The following is a 24,947-nucleotide window of genomic DNA, read 5'->3' as shown; positions in this document are numbered from 1 at the left end:
GTGAACTTTAACAGGTAAAGTTTTATGCCAACAAGTGGCAACTGAATCAGCCAGCACATTTCTAACACTGGGAATATTGAGTAGTAATACTTTTGTCACTTACCTCACCTTTTGCTAGAGTCTGACAAAGGTCTTGAACATATTACCAGGTCTTCCAAAGTATGCTTTAATTATCAGGGAAGCAGAGTAGCCTGAGAATGATTGATATGAACTCAAGTCAACTTGTCTAGTATTTGTATCTGAAGACAAGAACCAGGGGAAAGCACATGCCTTTAATCCCAGCACTCAAGGAGGCAGAAGCAGGCAGATCTCTGAGTTCAAGGCCATCCTGGTCTACAAAGTGAGTCCAGGAGAGTCAAGACTACACAAAGAAACCATGTTGTAGGTTTAGATTTTTCACCAAAGCTATTTTCCTTATGGTTCTCAAATGCTTTTATCTGTCTTCCACACACAGTGCAGAGGCAGGGTACAGAGAAAGACATTAGGTAAAGGGGACTGTAGACCTTTTTAGAAGTAGTTCCTTGAGATGAGTCCACCCTTCATTGTTTGAATACCAGCAGTCCAGTCCAAAATCCAACACCAAGCTGCAACATGAATTGGCACAATTTAGAAGACAGGACAATTCAGTGAAAGCTGCACGACTCAGTTGTGTTGCCCTGATAATTCTCTGGAGTGTTTCTCTCTGTGAAATCGTGTCAAAGCACAAAATTCCAGAAAAGTCAAGTCTCACTGTCCATGGGCTTTTATATATCTCCTCTCCTCAGAGTCTACCCATGGATGTTATTATCTGACCAAAGTCACACTCCTCACATGAGACAGCTCATATAACATCATCCAACAAAACATGACATGCCTTCCCACAAGACAGCATCTAGCAAAACATCACTCAACTTAGTCTTCAAAACACAAAAACAAAAACAAACAAACAAACAAAAAAACCCAGAAGCTTCCACTTCTCAAAAAAAGAGCAACAAAACAACAACAGCAAAATAAAAACAGAAATCAAACAATCAAAAAGTCTCAGTATCATTTTTTAAGCACTGGTGGTTAGATTGTTTCAATGAGGATTACTGTCCTGTGAGCTTTCAACCCAGAAGCAGATAAACCATGACTATATTGAGAAGTAGTGTTACAAATAGTGACATTTTCATTGAAAACTAAAGCAGTTTAAGGTGTGGGAAAAGGAGTACATTTTGAAATTTTAAGTAATTAATGTTTAACTCACCTTGAAAACATGCTGCATTAAATAAAGAGGGAATGAATATCATCCCTCATTACAAAATGGAATTCCACCTTCGATGGACACCGTTTTCCATCCATGGTGAAGAGCCAAATGTTATGCAGGTCTGGTGTAGGCTTTTTCTGAGACTTAAAGAGGGCAATGGCAATGTCTTCTCCAGAAGACACTGCTCTATGACACCCTAGGCTTTCTTCAGGTGCTTAATTCTTTTTTTAATTTAAATTTAAATTTTTAAAAAAATTTCTACATGCCTACTCTATCCATATTACTTCAAATTTCCCTCTTCTCACGTTAATTCATCCAGTGCCTGCACTCCCTCTAGAATATATGACCTCTTATTTATTATTGTGCATTATATATATGTGTGTGTGTGCATCTATTATATACAACCTGCTCAGTACACTTAGTGTTTCTCATATGTGTATGTGCTGAAAGTGCAACTCCTATAACAAAGGGTCAGGGAACATCCTGGAGCAAGGAACAGAAGATTGTAAGAGCAAGAGGGCAGAGATACCTGCTGCAATGTACCATCTTCTATGTATTATCATGAGGCTATGCCTTTAAATATATTTTTAAATATGGTCACCCAAGCAAGACATTCATAAACACAACACTGACTGACAAACCAATATAGATGGGGAAAAAATCTCTCAAAGCCTGACCCTTAGATGAAGAATTACAGGCATAAGTATGCTGAGAGACAGGGAATCTTCTGGGATAAGCTCCCTGAGAGCTGATGACTTCTTCCTTCATTGATGTTTATGAGACCATGGGAGAGGTGATAAAGATGGCCCATTCACATTTTTTATATATTTAATAATGTAGAAATTCTAGGAGAAATTCATTATTCCCCAGCAAATGAAAAACCTGAGGTGGATGCTACATTCAGTTTCTAATATTTTTGCTCTATATTTCTACTTGAAATGCATATTTAATTTTTTGACAGAGTTGCCTGACTCTGTAGTTCATGGTTTTTATTATTTTTTTATTTTTATTAATTACACTTTATTCACTTTGTATCCCCCCATAAGACCCTCTCTCCTCCCCTGCGATTCCCACCCTCCTGCCTCCTTCTTCACACACATGCCCCTCTCCAAGTCCACTGATAGGGGAGATCCTTCTCTCCTTCCTTCTGATCTTAGTCTATCAGATCACATCAGGAGTGGCTGCATTGCCATCTTCTGTGGCCTGGTAAGGCTGCTCCCCCCTCAGGGGGAGGTGATCAAAGAACAGGCCAATCAGATTATGTCAGAGGCAATCCCTCTTCCCATTACTATGTAACCCACTTGGACACTGAACTGTCATGTGCTACATCTGTGCAGGGGTTCTAGGTTATCTCCATGCCCAGTACTTGGTTGGAGTATGAGTCTCTGGGAAGTTCCCTGTGTTCAAATTTTCTGGTTCTGTTGCTCTCCTTGTGAGGTTCCTGTTCTCTCCAGATCTTATTATTTCCCACTTCTTACATGAGATTCCATGCACTCTGCCCAACAGTTGGCCATAAGTCTCAGCTTCTGCTTTGATAGTCTGCAGGGCAGAGCCTTTCAGAGGCCCTCTGTGGCAGGTTCCAAACTTGTTTCCTGTTTTCTTCTTCTTCTGATGTCCATCCTCTTTGCCTTTCAGGATGGGGATTGACCGTTTTAGTCAGGGTCCTCTCTCTTGATTAGTTTCTTTATATGTACCAATTTTAGTAGGTTTATCCTATGTTATATGTCTATATGAGTGAATATATACCATGTGTGTCTTTCTGCTTCTGGGACAGCTCACTCAGAATGATCCTTTCTAGGTCCCACCATTTACCTGCAAATTTCATGATTTCCTTATTTTTAATTTCTGAGTAATACTCCATTGTGTAGATATACCACAATTTCTGCATCCATGTTGAGGGGCATCTGGGCTGTTTCCAGCTTTTGGCTATTACAAATAAAGCTGCTACAAACATGGTTGAACAAATGTCCTTATTGTGTACTTGATCCTCTTTTGGATATATGCCTAGGAGTCATATGGTTGGATCTTGGGGAAGCACTATTCCTAGTTGTCTGAGAAAGCACCAGATTGATTTTCAGAGTGGTTGTACAAGTTTACATTCCCACCAGCAGTGGAAGAGGATTCCCCTTTCTCCACAACCTCTCCAGCATGTGTTGTCACTTGAGTTTTTCATCTTGGCCATTCTGATGGGTGTGAGGTGAAATCTCAGGGTTGTTTTGATTTGCATTTCCCTAATGGCTAATGATGTTGAGCATTTCTTTAAGTGTTTCTCTGCCATTGTAGTTCATGTTTATCTCACTTAATTACTTAACACTTATTTTAACAAGTGATGAGCTATAATTGTTTCAAGATAATGTTCATGTTATTCTAAACAATGATAACAATGGGTATTAATACAAAGAATAATTTTAACATACTAAAGAAAATGTTACCAAGCTTAGAATATTGGAAGCAGTTAGACTATTTTTATATTTACTACCATACTTTCAATATCATTTTTATGATCGTTTCCAGATTTTTAAGAAAGTATAATAATATTTTTATCTAGACATATAAGGATGCATGTGAGTGAATTCTGTTGCTACTTCACGGTTTTAACATGTCATTTCTCAACATTAAATCTCTAGATATTTAAGAGTATCTCAGTTTTCAAAATTCCAAGGAAATTATTCACTATAGTATCACTTGCTAGTTCTTTGGAATTCAGAAATGATCTTTCCATATAAATATTGACTTATTCCTTTGATTTCTCTATCTTTATTAAACACTGTATTGGATGTCATTTTTTTTGGTGAGCCTACTCTGTCACTAGATGGTATTTCTTTGATTATAATCATGGCCCATGCTCTATGTTTAAACATGCTGTACTGAGGTGGGGGTTGCTATGCTTGATTCTTTCTTTCCTTACCTCTGAATCATTCATGCAGTTGTGCGCTTGGCTCGCTGAGCAGTGTGATCTCATCTTTGCTGCAGCTGTGACAGCCAGAACTCACTGTGGTTTCTTTTCGAAAGCTGTCTCTGGAGTGTTTTTTGATTTCAGAGATTCCTGACATTTTCCCCTTCTTTTCTGCCTGGAATGAAAAGTCTTATTTGTCTTCATGTGTTGTGATTTCTTTTAAAAAGTTCATTAATTATGATGACAATGACTTCTGAATCATAAATAAAAAAAATGCTACAAAATGTAAAACAGATCATTATGACAACATCAATTTGTTTTTCCTGGTGGTTTGAGAATTCTGTATATGCATGTTACTTGTTTGCATCAAATCTGCTCTACTATCTCCTCCCCTCCAATTGCTTCCCTGTCCCCCACCCCCACAACATTTTTGTTCCAGTTCTTTGACTTTAAAGCTAATATTTATTAAAAATAAAGCTACTAAAACTGCCTGTGTATTTCACGTAGTGTTTTCTATCTCATTATATTAGAGATATATATAATCAACTGAACTCTGCCCAGTACACATCAGTGTCTTTTGACAGCTGCTACAAATGAGGAACAGAATTGCTCAGTCCTGCTTTTACCTCTATTTTTGCTGAAAGAAGAATCCAGAAACCACAGCTCATGTCTGTCAGCAAAGCTTTGCTGATAGCATTTAATGAATGAGGCTTGCCTAGCAGCTTCCCGGATTCAGAGCTCACAACATACCCAGTTTTATTCCATCCCTACTAAAGAAAGCTAAGCAATATGGCTTTACATGCTTCTTTCAGTCAATTGAATTTTCTCTGTAAACTGAATGCCTTGCTCTTCCATCAAACCTTTGCTAGCACAGAATGGCATGAAAAGCACAGAAACTCTGTCATCCACACCACCGCTTAGTTTCCAAATGCAATTCAGTCTCTCAGTTTGCCAATTTGTTTTATTGTTTTTTATTTTAAATTTTATTAATATTTTAAGAACTTATTCACTTTGTATCCTGATGGTAGCCCCTCCCTTATCTCCTCCCAGTCCCACCCTCCCTCCTTCTTTCTGCCTATCCCCTTTTCCTAGTCCTCTGAAAATGGGGAGCCCTTCTCCTCTTCCATCTGACACCAGCCTATCAAGTCTTATTAGGACTGCCTGGATCCTTTTCCTCCATTGCCTTGTAAGGTCACCCCACCAGGGAGAATTAATGAAAGAGGAGGAAAACGAGTTCATGTCAAAAACTGTCCCTGCTCCTCTTACTGGGTACCCCTTATTTGGAGACTGAGATGACCATGGCTACATCAGAGCAAGTGGCCTAGATCCTCTCCATGCATAGCCCTCGGCTGATTCATCAGTCTCTGCAGGCCACCAGATTTTTTGGTTCTGTTGGTCTCCTTATGGTGCTCCTGTCCCCTCCAGGTCTTTCTATCTCCCCCTTCTTTCAAAATATTACCTGCACTCTGCTCAAAGTTTGGCTATAAGTCTTAGTATCTGGTTCAATACCCTCCTGGGTAGTCTTTCAGAAGCCCTCTATTGAAGGCTCCTGTCCTGTTTCTTGTCTTCTCCTACTTCCAATTCTATCCTGTTTGCCCCTCTGAGTGAAGATTAAGCTTCTTCCCTAGGGTCCTCCTTCTTTACCTTCTTTAGGACTATAGATTTTATCCAATATTGCATGGCTAATATCCACTTATAAGTAATTGTATACCATGTGTGTCTTTCTGCTTCTGGTTTTACCTCACTCAGGATGATCTTTTCTAGTTCCATCCATTTGCTTGCAAATTTCATGATTTCTTTTTTTTCTTTTTTTTAATTGCTGAGTAGTATTCCATTGTGTAAATGTACCACAATTTCTGCATTCATTCTTCAGTTGAAGGAAATCTGGTTTGTTTACAGATTCTGCCTATGACTAAAGCTGCAATGAAAATAGTTGAGCAAATGTCCTAGTTGTATGGTGGAGCATCTGTCTGGCATATTCAGGAGTGGAATAGCTGGGTCTTGGATCTCTCTTGTCTTCTTTTTTTTTTTTTTTTTTTTTTTTACTGTTTTTAAACATTTTATTGGAATTTGTCTTTATATAAGTTGAACCAATTTATTGTTAGACATAGATTTAAAGTTAAGAAAAACAGTGAATCCTATGCTTATTTCTTTAAAAATGGCTACCATCATATCCCTTTGTTAATTTTTCACAGTAAAGAAAAGTTTTTTGTTTTTCTTTTAAATAGAGCTGTAAAGTTCATTATTTGCAACAGGTCCATGCAACTTCCAAAAGAACTCTGGAAAACAGAAACTATGCAAACTAACAATGCAAGCTCAGCTCTTATTTTATTTATTTTCAATTTGTTCCGGGAATTGCCTTAGGCTCTGTTCTTAACCAGCTCATATATCTGCTGTGAAATTTATTTATTTTTTTTTAAAGTTTGCAGTTCTCCTTGGGTTTTTTGGTCTTTCTTTTTGATGTTCGGTTTCAGCGATTCCGTTCCTCTGTCTCTAATTTGATATTTCTTGAAACTGAAGTTGGCTACTACTTTGGCCTCAGGCACCCAGGCGCTGGGTCACCATTAACCTCTCACTACCCAACCACACAGCAGTGATGAGATGGTTAAACATTCACAGGCACTAATTCCTAGTACATAACAAAAATCTCATACTTCTACAACAGATTATAAAAATTAGATATGTTTGTGGGTCGTTCTATGCAAAACCACCTAGACAACTGCGACAGAGAATATATTCTGTGAAAAGAGCCAGAGTTAACGATGGGAATTTGGTATTCTGGAAGTTAGAATGAGAGGTCAGTTTTGAAATAAGTATAGTAGAACTGAAACTTTTAAATTAAATTTTTATATTTTACATTAATTACATTTTATTCCTTTTACATCCCAATTGTAGCCTCCTCTCACATTCCCTCCCAATTTCGCCCTCCCTCCCACATCTCCTCCCATGTTCCTCTCCAAGTATACCAATAGGTGAGGTCCTCCTTCCCTACCATCTGAGCCTAGAGTCCTGGCAAGGCTGTTCCTCCCCTGGGGGGGGGGTTAAAGAGCTAGCCACTAAGTTCATGTCAGAGACAGTGAAACTTTTTAATGCAAAATCCACTAACCGAAGTAGATCATATGTTCAACACTAAAACAGTATTCCAGTGATTGAATGAAAAGGTGCTATTTACATCAAATTCACTGTTTTCCTCACTCATACCAAGTCAATGTTCTCCAATAAAGTTCCAGTGTTATAACAGCTTATTGAACGTTTTATAGTAATAGAAGAAAGTCATAAACAAATGTTATTTAAAAATATGTTGGCAGAAACATTGAGTGGGTTGGTTGAAGTGAAGTGGAGAAATCTTTCTGACAGGCCTCAGAGTCCATCTAATAGAATTCTTAGTCTTTGGATAAAGGAGACTGGTTTTGTAAATTTAATAAGTTAACATGTTTTAAAGTTTTTTTCTTCTTTTTTTTAAATTTTTTGTTAATTATTTAGTACAATTTATTCACTTTGTATCCTGGCTATGGTCCTCCCCCTCATTTCTTCCTAGGCCCTTCCCCTAGTCCACTGATAGGTGAGGTCCTCCTCCCCTTCCATTGGCCTTAGCCTATCAGGTCTCATCAGGAGTGGCTACATTGTATTCCTCTGTGTCCTGGCAAGGCTGCTCCCAGGTAATCAGAGAGCTTACCACTGAGTTCATACCAGAGACAGCCCCTGCTCCCTTTATTAGGGAACCCACCTGGAGACTGGGTCAAATGGGTTACATCTGAGCAGGGGTTTTAGGTTCTCTCCATACATGGTCTTTTGCTCTGGGCTCTGGTATCAGTCTCTGCAGCGGGCCCAGGACCCAGGTGCTTTTTGTTTGTTTGTTTGTTTGGTTGCTTTGTTTTGTTTTGTTTTTTTGCTATGTTGGTCTTCTTTTGAAGCTCGTGTCCCCTCCAGGTCTTTCTTTCTTTTTTTCTTAATTAATTTTTTAAAATTTTTAGATTAATTACAGTTTATTTACTTTGTATCCCAGCTGAAGCCCCCTCCCTCATTCCCTCCTTATCCCATCCTCCCTCCCTCATCTCCTCCCTGCCCCTCTCTAAGTCCACTGATAGTGGAGGTCCTTATTCCCTTCCATCTGACCCTAGCTTATCAGGTCTCCTCAGAACAGGTCTTTCTACCTCCCTCTTCTTTCATAAAATTCCATGCACTATGTACAAAGTTTGGCTATTAGTCTTAAGTTCTGCTTCAATACAATGCTGGGAGAGTCTTTTAGAAGCCCTCTGTGGTAGGCCTCTGTCCTGTTTCTTGACTTCTGTGTCCAATGTCTACAGCATTTGACCTTCTGAATGAGGATTGAGCATCTTCCCTAGGGTCTTCCTTATTGTTTAGCTTTTTTGGGACTATAGATTTTAGTATGTTTGTCCAAAGTTTTTATATGTTGGTCACAGGTTGCTAGGTCCTAAACAGAGGTAGATAAAGAATTACTATTTTTAGGATAATGATACTGAAGAAAAACAAATAAACACAGAACCAATGAGACAAAATGTGTTTGTAAGAACTGGGAGGAGATGGGGCAAAGAATATGAGCAGAATATATTTTATGAAAAAGAAAACTTGAGCAAGAGAAGATAATCAGCTATACATTGAAAGTAGGCTTCTGACCTCCAACATTCCAAACTCTTCCTAATCATTAATTTCTAATCAGTTACTCTGCCTTGGGGAAGGTTCAGCTGAAGGTAGAGTTTCGTTCTGGTAATTTTTTTTCATGATGTTTTCCTCTCTTACACCAAAAATAATCCACTACAGAATTTGTAGGAAGGTGAATTGGAATTCTCCCTCTCCAAACTGTTCTGTATAAAAAAATCTCAAGGAATGGAGTCACATGTAAAACTAGGAATTTATCTTAAGATCATGTTTTGATGACATCATCTTGGATTAACCTGGGCTTGAATTCTACTGAACGGATTCTTTAAGACTCAGAAGAAAGTACAGGGAGTAAATGTCCCAAGAGTGTAGAAGCAATGGTTGATGTGTCTCCAAGCAAAGGAATTCAACTGTTGGAATGTCGATCAGAAAGGAGACATTCCCATAGAAGCAGCTCTTTCTCAAAGCCTGTGAAAGAACAATAATATTTCTATGTGTGGCTTAAGGTCTTCAGAACTGTATAATACCTCATTTCTATTGATGTATGCTTTCAAGTCTGTGGTGGTTTATAAATACAGAATACATAGATAAACACTTAAACACTTTACAAGAAGCCAATCAGTGCTCCCAAGATTATGTGAGGGGCGTTCAGTAAGATAAGCCTGAGCCAGGAACACTTTACATTTTATTAGAATGCACTTGAGAAACCTCAGTACTAATAGATATTAATATGAACTAATTAAACAAAAGAGTCCAAGAATGGAGCACTGAACAAGATACCCTCATTTTCATTACACACTGAACTGCACTGTCTTGTTACGGTTACATTTGTTGAATTTAAACTACTTTTAAGGGACCTACAGTACAAAGTCCCAATTTATTTCTAATATCAGAGATCAGACCTCTACTCTTGCCTGATGCGTCTAAAACAAAAAGGGGGAACTGTAGAGAGCTGCGGAATGCTGTGCCTTAAAGATGGAGCTGGTTTCCGCCTTCCACCTTCCCGATGGTGAGTGCTCTCTGTCACGAACAACTCCACATTTGGCTAAGGCTGAGGATCTGGCTTGCTTCCATGTATGTGGACCTATCTGCATTGCCCACGTGGCACGCCTGGGTTGGCTACCCAGAGGCTATTTAAGCTGTGGGCTGGCTTTCCCCAGGGTCAGAAGATTGTTCAAGGGTCCTGAATAAACTGCATTGAAAAAAAAAAAAAAAGAGACCTAAATGATCACTTTCCCTAGGAAGGAATAGTAAAAGGATTGAAAAGTTAGAGGTCAGCATGAGAAATGCAAGATAATTATTCTTTAAATAATATTTTCATCTTTTATCATTTTTTCTTTATTATTATTACTATTATTTACTACTACTACTACAATTTATTCACCTTGAATCCTGCCTGTGGCACCCTTGCTCATCTACTCCTGGTCCCGCCCTCCCTCCTTCTTCTGCCACTGTGTCCCTCCCCTAGTCCACTGATAGGGGATTCTTCCTACCATACTATCTGACCCTAGCCTATCAGGTCTCATCAGGATTATCTGGATACTCTTTTGTATAACCTAGTTAGGCCACCTCAGCAGTGGGAAGTGATCAAAGAATAGGCAACTAAGTTCATGCCAGTTACTATCCCTGGTCCCCTTACTAGAGAACTCACATGGAGACTGAGTTGTCCATGGGCCACAACTGAGCAGGTTTCTAGGTCCTCTATCCATAGTGCTTGGTTGATTCATCAGTCTCTGCAGGCTGCCCTGAACCCAGATTTTTTGGTTCTGTTGGTCTCCTTGTAGAGCTCCTGTCCCCTCCATGTCTTTCTATCTCCCCCTTCTTTCATAATATTACCTGCACTCACTCTGCTCAAAATTTGGCTATGAGTCTCAGCATCTGCTTCAATGCCCTGCTGGGTAGAGTCTTTCAGAGGCCCTCTGTGGAAGGCTCCTGTCCTATTCCCTGTCTTCTCCTGTTTCCAATCTCTATCCCGTTTGCCCTTCTGAGTGAAGATTAAACATCTTCCCTAGGGTCTCCCTTGTTGTTTAGCTTCTTTAGGACTATAGATTTTAGTATGTTTGTCCTATATTGCATGGCTAATATCCACTTATAAGTGAGTACATACCATGTGTGTGTTTCTCCTTCTGAATTACCTCACTCAAGATGATCTTTCCTAGTTTCCTACAATTTGCCTGCAAATTTCATGGTTTCCTTGTTTTTAATTGCTGAGTAGTAGTTTGTGTAAATGTACCACAATTTCTTTATCCATTCCTCTGCTGAGGGACATCTTGGTTGTTTCCAAATTCTGGCTGTTATGAATAAAGCTGCGTTGAATAATATCCTTTAAAAATTATCTGGGGTATAAATTAAAGGTAGAGGACTTACTTAGCTTGTATGATGTTCTCATTGCAATCTGAATGTTTCAATAAATAATAAATAAATTCATGAATATCAGTTTCCCAATTTTTCTTTACTCAAGAATAAAAGTAAATATCATATCAATATCTTGAAGTTCTGGATCCATAATTTAAAAAGGAATAAAGCATCTGTAGTGGTTAATTTTTGATAACATGACACAAGTAGAGTTATGTGGGAAGAGCAAACATCACTTAAGGAATTGTCTGAAACAGATTTGCCTGTAGGTATGTCTGTGTGGTGTTGTCTTGATGAATGTTGTGTGGGATGGCCTTGTTTATTGTGAGTGCGGCTAATCTCCAGCAAGTGGGTGTGGGCTATGTAAGAAAGGTAGTTGAAGAAATCATATGGAGCAAGGCAGTAAGCAGTACTCTGCTTTGCCCTCTGCTTCAGTTTTTGCCTCCATATTTTTACAGTGGGGTCTTTCCCTGACTTACTTTCATGATGGAGTCTAAGCTATAAGATGAAATGAAACCTTTCCTTCCCAGGTTGCTTTTGGTCATGGTGGTTATCTCAGTAACAGGAAGCAAACCAGTACAGTATATTCTTTTTCATAAAAGAACACAATGGCATCTGAGTAATTATAAACTAAATAGAATCATTGTAGGAATATTTTGCAATCTTATCAATTTCATTCACATCATGAGAAGAAGACAAATAAGATTTTAAAGCTCTGAGTAAATGAGGATTCTGCCTGAAGTGCAGCTATACAAATGTTACAATCTTTGGAATAAAGCTAAAACAAACCATTTAATTTCCCTAATTGTCAGTGGACTATATAAGCTCTAGATTTATTTTGTTTGTTTGTTTGTTTTTACTTTAACATCAATAATTATACATAAAAAAGACCTATGGGAAACTCTGAGTATAAACAGTATACGTAGTTTCTTGTCATTGTATTAGAACTGGTAGGGCTGAGAAGAAATGTGCAGTGGTGACAAGGGACATTGAAAATGTAATGACAACTTTGCAGGACACTAGATATGAATAGATTGCTTAGGCATTTAGCAGGGCTTTGAAATTTCCCCTAGTTGTTAACACATCCAATGGCAAGGAGGACTGGGGCCTAAGAGTCCAAAGAGAAAATCATGTAGGTGGAGGTGGTGGGGTAAAAGCCTAAGAGACAGAGGCAGGTAGGATGGGAAGGATGTAGAAGGTGGGAGGCATAGGAAGTCTGTCTGGCTGATAAAATCACATACAGGAAAAAAACCTCATGGTTGCCCTCTCCTTACTTAGCACTGGGTCATTAGGTAGAGCATGTGTTTTGATAGAAGACACCTCACGAGTGTGATAGGATTATCATGACTTTTGCTAAATGTTCAGGCAATGAGGGAAGAAGTGAAGCACAGGCTTCACTCCAGAGTTCCTTGGGGCTGATTACGTGGGTGATGGACTCTGTCAGATGTCTCTCTTCCTGCCTTGTTTTCCATCTGTTGCTCACAAGTGGTCATTTCACTCTTCATTAGTTCCTTTACCAGAAGGAAGGGAATCATTTCAAACTCCAAAGTTTTTAACTGTAGCTTTTTGTCTGCCTCTTAATTGAGACTGCATTTAACTTGGTCTTTGTGGATTGCAGGAATTTGTTTACCAGCTTCTAAGAGTATTTCTGAATTCATTTTTGTTGTTCATGTGTATATGATTTCAAGGCTAACCACTGCCTTGGAAGACCAATAAAGGGACATCTCTGAGAGAGCCTAATTCTCTTAAATAGTTGCTTTTAATTCTTTGTTCAGGGCATGAGATCCGGTGAAATTTTGTCCCTTCTATAGCAATCTTTCATTGATAAGAATTTATTTACGTTTATTTGTGAACACACACACACAGTGATAAAAGACTTCTATGCTTCTTTTGAACTGAATAGAGAGTACAATATAATTAGAGAAAAAATAACAAGTATTGACATTTTTGCTTCTAACATGATTGACACATATAGGATATTTGAAAAACTAAACAATTAAGTCTTTAAAATGTCAGGGAAAGGACAGGATTACACTGACAGTTTCTTTATTTGATGGAAGTTATTCAATGACATGCATGTTATTAAGTGTTCCAATGCATACATGTCTGTTTATTACTTACTTTATCTTTTGAAATTGAAATAAATCACACTGAGAAAATGAAGGAACCAAATAGATTGGCAGGAAAACTGTTACCTACTATGCTGCAATTAAGGTGTAAGGTCATTTTCCCTAAACAAATGTAGCCAGATTTTTTCATTATGGAGTGACTTACACATAGAATAGGGTGAATATACACATCTCAGGGACAGGGCTGTAGCTGGGATACAAAGTGAGTAAAATGTAATTAATATAACAAATGAAAAAATGACTAAACACAGTCAACAAGCATTTGCTAAGCTATTAATGATTCATTACTTATTTGAATCACAGTTATGTGATCCTTAATTACATTTTCTCCTGTAATCCTTTCACTTCCCTTTTCTTAGGCCAGTTCCTCCTTTCTTCCTTTAATATATTATTTGCAAATTGAAAAAAATACTGTGCTGCAATTTTCAAAATTGTCTCTAAATTCTGTAGCTTCCAGAAATGGTCTGTAACTGTCAGTAAAATGCTATTTATTTTTGAAATTCTATGCATTTTCATTAATATTCTCTCCTGAGAATGATTGCCTTTTCTTCCGTGCCTCCAAATGAATTCTAATATATTACATAACGGATACTAACCAGTGAGCACTGAAATGCTAAACTCAAGTGTTTGCACTTCATGTTATACAACTCTAATGTGAAAAGACAAGAAACTTTCCTTTTACATATTTAAGGAATATAGGGCTTGAGAGGTGGCTCAGTGGTTGAGTGCTTGTGGCTCTTCCGGAGAGGCAGAGTTATGTTCCTAGCACCCATGTCTGGATGCTTATAACACATGTAACTTAAGCCCCAGGGGATCTGCATCTCATTATCTTTAATTATGTGTACATAGCATGTGTCTACAGTGTTGCATCTTTAGTTTAAAGAAGGAACATTGTTTTTTTTTTTTATTTTTTTTATCAGTTACATTTTATTAACTCTGTATCCCAGCCGTGTCCCGATCCCTCATTCCCTCCCAGTCCCTCCCTCCCTCCCTCCCTCATCTCCACCGTGCCCCTTTCCAAGTCCACTGATGGGGGGGACCTCCTCCCCATTCATCTGATCCTGTTTTATCAGGTATCTTCAGGACTGGCTGCAAAGCCCTCCTCTGTGGCCTAACAGGACTGCTCCTCCCTTCGGGGGTGGGGAGACCAAAGAGCCAGTCATCGAGTTCCTGTTAGAAATAGTCCCTGTTCCCCTCACTTTGGGAAACCAATTGGTTACTGAGCTACCACAGGCTACATCTGAGTGGAGGTTCTAGGTTATGTCCATACATGGTCCTCGGTTGAATGTCAGTCTCAGAAAAGACCCTGTGCCCAGATATATTTGGTCCTTGTGGAGCTCCTATCCTTTCCCCATCAGACTAACTCCCCTTCTTTCTTATGATTCCCTGTACTCTGCCAAAGGTTTGGTCATGAGTCTTTGCTTTGAAAACACTGCTAGTTAGAGTCTTTCAGATGCGCTCAGTAGACTCCTGTCATACGTTCAATGCACATCCCATCTGTCTTTCTAAATGAGGATTGATCATCTTACCCCATGTCCGCTCAATTGATTATCTTTTTTAGGTGTATAGATTTCATTATGTTTATCATATCTTATAGGTCTATATAAGTGAGTATATCCCATGTTTGTCTTTCTCCTTCTGGGATATTTCACTCAGAATGATCTTTTCTAGATCCCACCATTTGCCTGCAAATTTCATGATTTCCTCCTTTTTGATTGCTGAGTAGTATTCCATTGTATAAAAATACCACAATTTCTGTACCCATTCCACCGTTGATGGACATCTGGGTTGTTTCCAGGTTCTGGCTATTACAAATAGAGCTGCTATAAACATGGTTGAGCAAGTGTCCTTTTTGTGTACTTGAACAAACTTTGGGTATATACCTAGCAGTGGTATAGCTGGGTCTGTAGGAAGCACTATTCCTATTTGTCTTAGAAAGCGCCAGATAGCTTTCCAGAGTTCACAAGGGTCTATTTAAACTAACGCAATTGTTTTCAAAGAAAAGGTGATGTTGCATAGAAATAAGACTAATATAAACTAAAATCCTTGCTTTCCAAATATCTTCCAGTGTTATAAAAGCATTAACCAAAGAATTGGCATGCAAAGTAGGAGGAGTCTGTATGCTGACACAAAGTTAGCGTATCTACTAAGAGAGGTGCTGGCAAGAAATATTGGTGTATTAAAGGAGAATGTTTTCATCTTTTGGACTTATATATTATTTTTTAAAATTTTATAGAGGTTAACATTTTAAACTCTAGTGTTCATTATATAGTCTTAAAATGTTATATTTTGTAAAAAAAATATTATCCCTTCTAAACTCTAATTGCTGGCATTAAATGATATTTGTCACAAACCACAAAAAAAAAAAAGAAGGAACATTGTGTGATTTTAATTCATATCTCAAAGTGACAGAAAACTTTGCTATACTTCTGTCAAGACAGAACAAATATTTATTGAATTAAATTATTTTATTATTGTCGTAAATAATATAATTTAATAATATTGAAATCTTTACTGTAAATCACATTACCGTCATAAGTCAATTTTTAATCCATTAGACATGTAGATGTGATTAATTTAACATAAAGTAGTTAAGTACAATTGGATGAGAGTTTTAGGTTGACTAAAGCTCAGATTAAAATTTCAGTACCTAATGACTTGACCAGAGTCTTGTGCTGGGTACTTCCTGAGTACTGGGTTCTGAGTCTATCCCAGTACAGCAATATGTTGTTGCACTTGATACACATTTGTCAATTAACGTGGGATGGGATATTTTGTATTCAGGGCCCAGATACCTGCCCAACACCTGGAAGGTTTCCAACAAGCAGAAAATATGATTTCTCACATCAAATGCAATCTTAGCTCCCTAAGAATAGACTGGGATTTAACATTTCCATCTTACTTCAGGATGCTTTCTCATTTGAATCATCGATTTCCAGGGCAAAGGTAGACAAGTTCAATTGGGTTTAAATTGACTGATTTCTCCTGACAGACTTCTAATATGTGAAGGTAAGTGGGCTGCATCCCATGAAGAGAATCTTCCATTTCTTTGGAATGAATGTATTCGCAGGTTAGCTTTTTAACCCTAACTGGTAATTAATGAACCACGGGTTTCAACTGCTATTGACCCAGCTATTATTCTCTCCTTTGAGACTGCAGACTGAAACTGGAATCTATATATATCTTTGGTAGATGTAGACCATATGCCTCAAAAAACTAAGTCAATAAATGCTATCGGGCTGGTAAATCATTCTACCCATCACTCTAATGCTCCCCAAGTATTTGCATACTTGAGGAGTGATTGATGATGCCATTCCTTTACAAACAAGACTTCCTACAACCAAAGAACAGAAATAACAAAATTATCAGGTCCCGGGTTCTGAATGAAAACTCCAAACACTTTTTGTCTGTAGGGATTTAAAATAAATATGTCAAGCCATTTTGGGTCATGATGTCTCCATTGCTACTGTGTAGCTCCACCATTCCTGTATGAATATAGCTGAAGACAAAGAATTTAAAAAATAACTTGTTTGCATTCCAATGTATTGACTTCTCTGAAGAAGCAGGGAGAGGGCAAGTTCAGATTCCCAGCCTTACTGTGCTGAGCCCTGTTACAGAGTACAGAGTCGTTCTGTATTATCTTCACAGATGTGCTATTGCTGTATTTTTTTCTTTTTTTAATGCTTACTCTTGTGAATTTTTATTTAATGTTTACTACCATAAATTAAGTACATAATACTTTATACATCCAAATTTGATAGAATTCAGCAGTGAGTAAATGAGATTTTCTTTGTAGGCAGACTTAATTTCCACTTTGATCTCACAGCTTGTCACGTATGCAATTAAATTGTTTTGTTTCTTGAATTTATTTGCAGTAATGTCTATGAATTTGTAAATTTATATTTTTTTAGGTTTTCAGCTTGTGAAATATAATTTGAGACATAATATGAATTTCATTTGAATGTAATGTTAGAAATTTGATTTCCTTCTTTATTTTTATTTCTTTGTGTCTTCCCTTTTTCGTCTTTGATTAGTTTAGCTAGAATTTTGTCAGTCTTATTAATGTTTCAGAGAACCAACTCCTCAATTAATTCTCTTTCATTCTTTTCATATTGGAAGGGCCTCAAAGAAGTAATTAAATCATGATGGCTTTAATTGAATCTATGAAATAATCCATTGATTATTACTAACCATAGAGTTTGGAGCAATGGTAAATCAAAGAAACGGGAACTACTTGAAGGAATATTTCCCTGTAGACATGCAGTGAAAAAGCACACTTTGACCTTATACCTCTGCACTTTTCTGACAACCTGGTTGTGAGGAAGTGTGCACCTTCCTTCTAACATTTTCTTTAGTCTTCATATGTCCACCACACCGGAAACAGTAAGGCAAGACAACAGTGGTCTGAAGGCTCTGCAACTATGAACCAAAATCAATCTGTATTTTAATAAGCTGCCTCAGATATTTTATCATAATAGTACAAAGCAAACTTCACACGTCTATCAAATTTAATGTTTATATAGCTTGCAATTGAGTTAATAAAATGTTGAAACTTTGATTTGAAACCTTAATATTTCAACCTATTTATAACTATTTAGTCAAGTATTTATATCAATTAAGACTAATTTCAATGAGAAATGGCCAAAATTTGCAAAATAATAACAGTTTGAATAGAATAAAATATATTTTTCTAATTTAAATTCAAACAGATGGCTAAAGACTAATATGACAGATGAAGATGTCTAATATTAAACTAATTTTTTGCTGTATGATTTTTATTGAGACTTTTTAAATTTGTTTTTAAGATATTCTATCCCGCTCCATCTATCACACATTTCATATTCCAGGGAATGGAACAGGACAAAAGAAAGAAAAAGTTACTTGTCTTTGTTTCAATGAAACTATGTATATGTTATACACAACAGTTACATATGTTTACAGCACCACATTCAAAAAAGCCAGTATGACCTGTCAACGCAGCTCCAGTCAGGGGAAGTGATCAAATATCAGGCAACAATATCTATGTCGGAGAAAGCCTCTGCTCCCCTTACTAAGATACACACATGAAGACCAAGCTGTTCATCATGTCCATATGTGTAGGGGGCCTAGGTCCAATCCACGCATAGTCCTTGAGTGGTTCTTCAGTCTCTACAAGCCCCCCTCGGTCCTAGGTTAGTTGATCTTTTTGGGGAGCTCCTTTCTCCTCCAGGTCCTTTTATCGTACCCCTCCCCCACTCTTCCACAAGGCTGCCTGTGTTCTGCCCAGTATTTGACTGCTCTTCTCAGCGTGTGTTTTGATCCATTGCAGAGTGGATCCTCTCAGAGAACAGCTATGCGAGGCTCCCATCTACAAGAGTATCATTAATAGTGTCAGGGGTTAGCTTTCTCCCATGGAGTGGGTCTCAGATTAGATCAGGCATTGGTTCTACATTTTCTCCATCTCTGCTCAATATTATCACTGCGCATCTTGAAGACAGGGTAAATTTGGTGTTGAAGCCTCCATGATCTCTGTCACTCGAGATCTCAACCAGAGTCACCACCATATCCTCCCAGGAGCCTACCCTGTCGTAAGTGTCCATCTTGTCTCAGAGATGTCCCTGCCCACAGTTTCTGTTCTCTCTGCAAGCCCTCTGTCTTCTCGTTCCTGCTCTCCCAACATCTGATCCCCACCCCAATTTCCCTCTGCACTCCCTCTCCTATCCAGTTCCATCTCTTCAACCACTTCTGCTGCTCTCTATTGTATTTCCTGTTCTGATTGAGATCCAAGCATCCTTCTTAGGGCCCTCCTTGTAACTTGGGTTATTTGGGTCTGTGAATTATAGTATGGTTATCATGTACCATATGGTTAATATCCCCGTATAAGTGAATGCAAACCACGTGTGTATTTCTGGGTCTCCACTGCCTCACTCAGGATGATCTTTTCTAGTTCCATATATTTGCCTTCAAATTTCATGATTTTCTTGTTTTTAATAGCTGAATAGTATTCCATTGTGTAAATGTACCTCATTTTCTTTACCCATTCTTCAGCTGAGAGACATCAGGGTTGAAAACACATTTGAGTTGGTACTGGAAGCTGTGGGAACTATTGTCAGGCAGGATTATACCATACCTGATGAAAATGGGTGAGTTCTCACTGAAGGCTCTTGGAGGAATTGATTGGGAACTGACCTGGAAGTCACTCACTGAAGACCACCTCTCATAGTATTGGAGCATGCTGTGTAAACTGCCAATGGAGAAAAGTTATCTATTGTTATACCTTGCCTTAAATTCTATGACTAGCCAGGAAAGATATTCCCAATGGTGCAACAATATATATTGCACATCATGGGGTAAGCATCAACTGTTTCATTAAACTCAAGGCCTTCTCTACTGAAAATAAGTCATGCCTGGTACTAGAAACCCTTGAACTATTGAGGTTATGGAGCTTAGAGAGAACCTATGACCACAATTTTGCTAGACTAATATACTCTTTAACTTCATTCTAATAGTAATTCATTCACCTGTAGAGAAGTCTAGCCCCAACCTCATTTAACAAACTTTTCTTTTTTATATATTTTATTCAGTCTTTAATAATTTCATACATACAAACCTTGTATTTTGATTATATTATCCTCTAATTTTCTTCCACCTTTTCCAGAACTGTCCTTTAGCACTAATTCCCTTCCAACTTTGTGTCCTCCTTTTTCTTTCTTAAAAATTGATTTATTTTTATTGATTTTTTTATTTATTATGTTAATTACAGTTTGTTCACTTTGTATCCCAGCTGTAGACCTTCCGCCAGTCCCTCCCAATCCCACTCTTGCTCCCTCATCTCCTCCCATATCCCTCTCCAAGTCCACCCATAGAGGAAGTCCTCCTCCCCTTCCATCTGACCCTAGCTTATCAGGTCTCATCAGGACTGGCTTAAATGTCCTCCTCTGTGGCCTGGCAAGGCTGCTTCCCCTCAGGGAGAGGTGATTTTTTTTATTCACTTTAATCCTGACTGTAGTCCCATTGCTCCTCCTGCCCCAGTTTCCCTCCCTTCCCCCTTTCCCATCTCCTATTCCTCAGAAAAAGGGCACTATCTTTCCCATCCACCACAGCTCATCAGGACTGAGCATGTCCTCTTCCTCTTTGGCCTGGGAATGCAGTCCCTCCAGGGGGAGGTAAGTGATCAAAAATCTAGCAAACATGTTGACATCCCATGCAATTTCTACTGCCCTTGATAGAGGACACACATGAAACCTAAGCTGCCCATCTGCTATATCTTTGTAGGGGGCTACATATAGTCCATGCATGGTCCTCGGTTGATATTTCTGTCTCAGAAAACCCCTCTGGGCCCTGGTTATTCAGCTCTGTTAGTATAGTGAAGCTCCTGTCACCTCCTGGTCCTAAATTTGCAGGCAAATGGATGGAACTAGAAAAGATAATCCTGAGTGAGGTAACACAGACTCAGAAATACATACATGGTATAAATTGAATTTAGCTATATAATACAGGATAAGCATACTATAAGGCGTAGACCCAACGAATATAAATAACAAGGAGGATTCAGGGGTTGAATAAATCTCACTTGGAAGGGGAGACAGAATAGACAGAGGTAGTGGTTGAAAGAAGCTTTTCTTTACATCAGAGACTATGGTTCCATATCCTAGATAACAGAAATGTTACACAGATTTGTTTTGTTTTCTGGTGATACTTTATGTCTTTGGGAGATAATTCATATTTTTTCTGCTCTTATTCTACATTTTTTCCAATCCTCATACATGATTTCTATTATTATTTATGGGTAATCTTATTTCTCAATAATTAATGAGTCTAGAAACCATTTTGTTGTGCTATGAGACACTTTCCTCATTATAAAACATGCCTCCACCAATGATTGCAAAAGCTTGGTCCTAAGCGGACTCTAATTTTTGTTATTATTATTATTACTATTTCTATTACTGTATCTTTTCCCAGAGCATGATAATCATGGAGATTCATGAAGATTTAGCTGTCCTGAACTGTTAATACACTGGCATGAATCTTTGAGTGAGTAATCCTTTCATGAGAAGAACCATCTTAAATCAAAAGGGACTCTGAAATTTCACTTAAGTATGAGGGAGGTACTGTATTTATTTTAGCCTTAAAAAAAAAACAGCACAAAGTCACAGAAATAATAACATTCTCCTCTGAGGGAAATGACACATTTGCATTTATGTAGTAAAAAATGTGTTTTCTGTTTTCTTTGATAGTCTAATAATTAATAATTTCTGTTATGTCTCAGAACCATGATAAAACCATTTATTATTTAGTTGTTACACAGGCTCTTACCTTGGGGAGCATATAGCATTGAACTATTCTCATAAAAAATGAAACAATTTAAAAGTCAAATTCAGATTTGGTGGCTAATTTTTATATTATCGCTAGCACATTTAAGAACACAACACATTAGGAGAAAGTAAATTATTTTATTTTGTCTCTATATGTTTAAATTAAGATGGTACACACATCTTAGACTCTGTAACATAAATTCAGATAGTTTTTTAATTATCATTCTATATAATGACAGATAGTTTAAACATAAAGTTTAAGCATAAGGATGATTAACTTTTATATCAGAACCACTTAATGTAGTTTTCTTCGAAGAGTATGGTTTTATGATATTTTAAACACTAAAAAATAAAAATAAATAAATAAATAAATAAATAATAAAAAAACAACATGAATAAATTTAAGTGTGAAAGCGAAAGATTATACACAGAAAAATGGTGAAAGAAGGAAACATAGATAAATATAAAGTCATTTTGTATGTGTGTCCACACACTGGAAAACAATATTGTTAAAAAACAATACTAACCAAAGTCATCTACAGGTTTAGTGAAATTCCTGTTAAAATTCCAAAGTAGATTTAAAATATTATTTCTTTAATTTTTTCTGTGTACATGTATATGTCTGGTGGTTTGCATAAGAATGGCCCCTATAGGCTCAGATATTTGAATGCTTGGTTTTCTGTGGATAAAATTGTTTGGGAAAAATTAGGAAGTGTGGCCTTGTTACAGGAGGTGTGTTGCTGGGGGTTGGCTTTGAGGTTTCAAAAGCCCATGCCATTCCCAATTATCTTTCTTTCCTCATGTCTGTGGGTTAATATATAAGCTCTCAGCTATTATTCCAGTGTCATGCCTGCCTAATTGCTGCCCTGCTCCCTGTCTTGATGGTCATGGACTCTATCTCTGAAACTGTAAGCGCCAATAAACTCTTTCTTCCTTAAAAAAAAAAAAAAGAAATCTTGCATTTTAGAAAGTTATTGAAATATATCTTATCAGCAAACCAAGACAAATAATCTCAGTCACTGCATCTGTTAGTGTCCCTGAGTCCAAGATTTTCCCACTTTCTCTTTTTGTGCTCTTAATAGTTTGAAATGATTACAAATGAGAAAATTTTGACAAAGAACAAATAGGACACATGTATTACAAGCTTACTACCAAAACTTTTCTTGCTTAACTAATAAAAAAATTAGCATGCTTTCCAAGAATATACAGAAAAAAAAAGCAGAGCTTGGTCACACTCGGGTATGAATACATTTTTTTAAGGGGTTGAACTCACTTATTTAAAAGATATCTTTATCAGAAGCAAACAAGAAAATGATAAAAAAAATGAAGCCAGAACTAATTCTGGAACATTTAATATAAAACAAATTCCTTCTAAACAATGGATGGATTACAGAAGAAATCAAAAGACAAAAGTATAAATATTTTGAAATATGCTAGGAAAGCAAAAATATATTAAAGTGAGTAAGATATGCGTCCTCGGGGAAAAAGTCATAGCATTAGAACAAGTCAGGAGCCTGACACAAGAGGACCTCTGAAAGGCTCCGCCCTGCAGACTATCAATGTAGATACTGAGACTTATGGGCAACCTTTGGGCAGAGTGCAGGGAATCTTAGGAAAGAAGTGGGAAATAGTAAGATCTGGAGAGGACAGGAACTCCACAAGGAGAGCAACAGAACCAAAAAAATCTGAGCACAGGGGTCTTTCCTGAGACTGATACTCCAACCAAGGACTATGCATGGAGATAACCTAAGATGCCTGCACAGATGTAGCCCATGGCAATTCAGTAGCCAAGTGGGTTCCATTGTAATAGGAACAGGGACTGTCTGACATGAACTGATTGGCCTGCTCTTTAATTTCCTCCCCCTGAGGGGGAAGCAGCATTACCAGGCCACAGAAGAAGACAATGCAGCCACTCCTGATGAGACCGAATTGACTAGGATCATAAGGAAGGTAAAGAAGTTTTCCCCTATCAGTGGACTTGGGGAGGGGCATGCAGGCAGAGGATGGAGGAAGAGAGGGATTGAGATGGGAAGAGGGAGGGAACCACGGGGGGGATACAAAGTAAGTAAAGTGTAATATATAAAGAAAAATAAAAAATAAAATAGAAATAAAGAGAACAATTTAAAAAGTCAAAAAAAAAAGGTTTCAGAAAATGTGATGAAATAATAGATTACTTTGTATAGTAAAATTTTACTGAGAATTTTCGAAAATGATTTGCAAGAATTAAAAAAGAAAGAAAGAAATGTATAGGGAAACTTCTAAAGAGATGAAACCATGATTTTCAAGGTAATATGAATCTAGAAAAGAGGCAACACTGAGAAAAAGGAGAATTGGAAAGTGCAAATTAAAATCAGATAAATAAATGTAAATATTATATTAGCTTACATGTATAGAAAGTTACCTGAAAAAAAATTGCTAAAGATATAGGTATAAAGTTAGCATTTAAAAGCAAGGAGATGATATAGATGCAGAAGGAAAAAGAGTGGAGAAGGAGAGAGGAGGAAGGTGTTGACAACATTTTAGTCGACAATGTTCTAGTTCCCATCATACACATGTGCATTCCATATTGTGATTAACCTAACAAAATCATTGAAACAAACACGGGTAGTCAATGGAGAAATTTCAAGTGGGAGCCTTTCATGTTGTATTTGTCTATAGCCAGGTAAAATAGCATTTTTATATAAACTTTTATTTTTTATATTAATTACTGTTTATTTACTTTGTATCCCAGCTGTAGCCCCTCCATCATTCCCTCCCAATCCCTCCCTCCCTCCCTCCCTCCCTCCCTCCCTTCCTCCCTCAACTCCTCCCTGCCCCTCTCTAAGTCCACTGATAGGGGAGGAATCTGATCCAAATTTATCAGGTCTCATCAGGACTGGCTGCAGTGTCCTCCTCTGTGGCCTAGCAAGGCTGCTCCTCCCTCAGAGGCAGGGAGGTCAAAGCGCCTGCCACTGAGTTCATATCAGCGAAAGTCCCTGTTCTCCTTACTAGGAAAACTCATTTGGATGCTAAGCTTTCATGGGCTAAGTCTGAGAAGGGGTTCTAGGTTATACCCATGCATGGTCCTTGATAACATTTTTTTTCGCCTCTACTGTTCTTTTATTTTGTAAATAAGCACCTATTGGACAAATTAGGCTCAGCAGAATGATCCAGGACAATGCCTTTTCAAAACACAGTAATATTTCTTTTCTTCTCTTTTCTTTCCATTTTTTTATTTTAATTTTAAATTTAAAATAAAAAAAAATTACACTTTATTCACTTTCTATCCACCTGTGGCTCCCTCCCACCTCCTCTCCCAATCTCACCCTCCCTCCCTCTTCTCCACACATGACCCTCCCCAAGTCCACTGATAACTGAGGTCTTCCTCTACTTCTTTCTCATCTTAGTCTATCAGACCTCATCAGGAGTAACTGCACTGTCTTCCTCTG

The sequence above is a fragment of the Meriones unguiculatus genome, chromosome 3 (assembly GCF_030254825.1).
Source record: "Meriones unguiculatus strain TT.TT164.6M chromosome 3, Bangor_MerUng_6.1, whole genome shotgun sequence".
Taxonomy (NCBI): domain Eukaryota; kingdom Metazoa; phylum Chordata; class Mammalia; order Rodentia; family Muridae; genus Meriones; species Meriones unguiculatus.
This window is presented reverse-complemented; position numbering follows the sequence as displayed.